The sequence below is a fragment of the Carcharodon carcharias genome, chromosome 35 (assembly GCF_017639515.1).
Source record: "Carcharodon carcharias isolate sCarCar2 chromosome 35, sCarCar2.pri, whole genome shotgun sequence".
Classification (NCBI taxonomy): Eukaryota; Metazoa; Chordata; class Chondrichthyes; order Lamniformes; family Lamnidae; genus Carcharodon; species Carcharodon carcharias.
Genome location: NC_054501.1, coordinates 5,333,531 through 5,338,107, shown reverse-complemented (window position 1 = coordinate 5,338,107; position 4,577 = coordinate 5,333,531).

Here is a 4,577-nt window from a genome sequence, read left to right as displayed (position 1 = left end):
CCACAGGAGAAGGCCTTTCAGCCCTTCGAGGCTTATGGGCTTGAAAAGGCCTCCTCTTGTTCCTGTTTAAATGGCTCGAGACAGAGGCTGAATGGGCCTCCTCCTGTTCCTGTGGAAGTCTCGGGAGATGGGGCTGAATGGCCTCCTGCTGTTCCTGTGTAACAGGCTTGAGAGAGTGGGCTGAATGGGCCTCATCCTGTTCCTGTGTAACAGTCTCGTTAGAGGGGCTGAATAGCCTCCTCCTGTTCCTTTTTGCAGAGACATGTACACACACACACAATATACCACTGATTGAAACAAAGTTTAATTTTATTGAGTACACACAAAACATCATAAATATGCAGGTAGTTTCTCTGTCGGAGGGTCAGTGCTGAGAGAGAAGGGTTGTAGTCTGGGAGGCCATTCAGCACATATCAAGCCTGTTGGACAGGAACAGGTGGAGGCCATTCTGCTCCCGAGCCTTCCTCGATTCAACTAGATCACAGCTGTTCTGCATCTTAACTCCATCTGCTGCCCTCGGTTCTGTAATCCTCAATCCCCCCTTTACCCAGAAAAATCTCCCAATTTCAGGTTGGAAATTGACATTTGCCCTCACCCCCATCTCCGCCTCGACAGGCTTTTCGAGGGGAGGGAGTTCTCCATTTCCACTCCAGTTTGTTTCAATTGCTTCCTGACCTCTCCCCTGACCACCTGGCTCCAACTTTGATGTTCTGCCCCCTCATAATGGGCTCTACCGTCCCCTCCAAACCCATCATCTTAAACCCCTCGATCAGAACACCCCTTAATCTTCGATACTCGAGGGAATACAATCTTGCCCTGTGGGACCCCTCATTGGAATTTAACCCTCTCAGACCCAGGTCATTCTGGTGATTCTGCGCTGCAATCCTGAAGGGATTTCTCTCTCTGTCTCTCTCTCTCTGTCCATCTCTTTCTCTTTCACTGTCTATCTCTCTCTATCTCTCTCTCACTATCTCCCTCTCTTTATCTCTCCCTCTCAGTGTCTCTCTCGGTCCTGCTTTCTCTCTCTCTCTGTCTCTCTCTATAGCAATCTCTCTGTCTCTCCCCCTATCTCTCTTTCTGTTGCTCTCTCTGACTCTCTGACCCTCTCTGTCTCTGTGTCTCTCTCTCTGTGTCTATCTGTCCTTCTATCTCTCCCTCTCTCTCAGTGTCTCTCTCTTTTAGTCTCTCTTTTCCTGTGTCTCTATCTCTCTCTCTTTCTCGGTCCCTCTCTCTATCTCTCTCTCACTTTCTGTTTGTTTGTCTGTCTTACTCTATCTCTTTCTCTCACTCTTTGTCTGTTTGCCTCACTCTCCCTTTCTCTCTATCTCACTCTCTTCACCCCCGATCACCTGCCCACTCTCCAACATGAGCTTTTGAAACTGAACCTGTCTGACTGCCGTTGAGCCTGTGTCATGTCGTCGGGGTTTTGTTGACCAGCAGGTGGCAGCGCTTGCCACAATTTCAGATTGGGCCCTCCACAGGAGGAGGCCCTTCAGCCCTTCGATCCTCAAGGGCCTGAATGAGCCTCCTCCTGTTCCTGTGCAACAGTCTTGAGAGAGGAGCTGAATGGCCTCTTCCTGTTCCTGTTTCCAGAGACGTGTACACACACACACACAATATATCACTGACTGAAACAATGTTTAATTTTATTGAGTACACACAAAACTTCGTAAATACACAGGTAGTTTCTCTGGCATCAGCTCGATGGGCTGAATGGCCAGCTATGCTGTAACAACTGACGGTTCGCTATGCGACACCGTGATTTGAAGACAGTCTTGTGCCTCGATTCACAAGAGGGTTTCACGTTGAACCACGAACATGATATCAGCGGCACCCTCTACAGCCTGGACACAATACACGAGTATTTACAGACCAGGGTGGGCCCAGCTGCTTCCAGAACTTCCCCAGAACCTCACCCAACCTCGGGCCTCCCCGGCGCTCTTCCGAAGGCACTAGCATGGCCAACGCTTCTCTGCTGCCATGCGCCAAGCCCAACCCCACCCCCACCAACTCCCCCTCAGCTATTTGCCCACAGCGTGCATCGCAAAGCAATTGAATGACTGTGCAATGCTTTCTCCTTAAATCCACGCTTCTTCCCTTATCAGTGTGCATGAGGATGTGGGGAACGTGGAGGTTGGAGTGAGTGAGGAATCTCTCAATGCCCCACCAGAAACTCCCTCCAGAAATGTGCCAGGTCTGTAAAACTCGCAAGTGGCCTTAAGGGGAGAATGGATAGAAATTGCTTCTTCTCATGTAAATCACTTTCAGAGGGTTAGTACTGAGCCGCACAGTCGGAGGGTCAGTACTGAGGGAGAATCTTTGTAGTCTGGGTGGCCATTCAGCCCCTCTCAAGCCCTGTTAGACAGGAACAGGAGGAGGACATACTGCCCCCGAGCCTTCTTCGATTCAACTAGATCACAGCTGATCTGCATCTTAACTCCATCCGCTGCCCTCAGTTCTGTAATCCTCAATCCCCCACTTACCCAGAAAAATCTCCCAATCTCAGGTTGGAAATTTTCAATTGCCCTCCCCCTCATCTCAGCCTCGACAGGCTTATCGAGGGGAGGGAGTTCTCCATTTCCACTCCAGTTTGTTTCAATTGCTTCCTGACATCTCACCTGACCACCTGGCTCCAACTTTGATGTTCTGCCCCCTCATTATGGGCTCTACCGCCCCCTCCAACCCATCATCTTAAACCCCTCGATCAGAACACCCCTTAATCTTCGATACTCGAGGGAATACAATCTTGCCCTGTGGGACCCCTCATTGGAATTTAACCCTCTCAGACCCAGGTCATTCTGATGATTCTGCGATGCAATCCTGAAGGGATTCCTCTCTCTGTCTCTCTCTCTCTGTCCATCTCTCTCTCCTTCACTGTCTATCTCTCTCTATCTCTCTCTCACTATCTCCCTCTCTTTATCTCTCCCTCTCAGTGTCTCTCTCGGTCCCACCTTCTCTCTCTCTCTGTCTCTCCCCCTATCTCTCTTTCTGTTGCTCTCTCTGACTCTCTGACCCTCTCTCTCTCTGTGTCTCTCTCTCTGTGTCTCTCTGTCCTTGTAACTCTCTCGCTATCTCTGTGTCTCTCTCTGTTTGTCTCTCTTTTCCTGTGTCTCTATCTCTCTCTCTTTCTCGGTCCCTCTCTCTATCTCTCTCTCACTTTCTGTCTGTTTGTCTGTCTTTCTCTCTCTTTCTCTCACTCTCTTTCTCTGTTTGCCTCACTCTCCCTTTATCTCTAACTCGCTCTCTCCACCCTCGTTCAACCTGCCAACTCCCCAACCTGAGCTTTTGAAACTCAGAGATAAAAACAAAAAAACTGCGGATGCTGGAAATCCAAAAGAAAAACAGAATTACCTGGAAAAACTCAGCAGGTCTGGCAGCATCGGCGGAGAAGAAAAGAGTTGACGTTTCGAGTCCTCATGACCCTTCGAAGGGTCATGAGGACTCGAAACGTCAACTCTTTTCTTCTCCGCCGATGCTGCCAGACCTGCTGAGTTTTTCCAGGTAATTCTGTTTTTCTTTTGAAACTCAACCTGCCTGACTGCTGTTGAGCCTCTGTCAGGTCGTCGAACTTTTGTTGACCAGCAGGTGGCAGCGTTTGCCACAATTTCAGACTGGGCCATCCACAGGAGGAGGCCATTCAGCCCTTTGAGGCTCAAGGGCCTGACTGAGCCTCCTCCTGTTCCTGTGTAACAGTCTTGAGAGAGGGGCTGTATGGTCTCTTCCTGTTCATGTTTGCAGAGAGGTGTACACACACACACACAATATACCACTGAGTGAAACAATGATTAATTTTATTGAGTACAAACAAAATATCATAAATACGCAGGTAGTTTCTCTGGCATCAGCTCGATGGACCAAATGGCCAGCTATGTTGTAACGACTGTCGGTTCGTTAACCAACACTGCGATTTAAATTCAGTATCGTGCCGCGATTCACAAGAGGGTTTCACGTTGAACCACGAACATGATATCAGTGGCACCCTCTACAGCCTGGACACAATACATGAGTATTTACAGACCAGGGTGGGCCCAGCTGCTTCCAGAATTTGCCCAGAACTCATCCTACCTCGGGTCTCCCCTGGGGCTCTCCCGAAGGCACTGGCATAGTCAACGCATCTCCGCTGCCATCCCCCACCCCCAAACCCACCAACTCCACCTCAGCTATTTGCCCACAGCGTGCATCACAATGCAATCGAACGACTGTGAGTTGCTTTCCCCTTAAATCCACACTTCTCTTATCAGTGTGCATGAGGATGTTGGGGGGTGGGGGTGGGAGTGAGGGAGGAATCTCTCAATGCCCCACCCAACACCCCCTCCAGAAAATTGCCTGGTCTGTAAAGCTCGAAAGTGGCCTTAAGGGGAGAAAGGGGAGAGATTGTGGCTGCTCATGGAAATCACTGTGGAGGGTCAGTACTGAGAGAGCGCCGCACTGTCGGAGGGTCAGTACTGAGCCGCACTGTTGGAGGGTCAGTACTGAGGGAGAACCTTTGTAGTCTGGCAGGCCATTCAGCCCCTCTCAAGCCTGTTAGACAGGAACAGGAGGAGGCCATTCTGCTCCCGAGCCTTCCTCGATTCAAC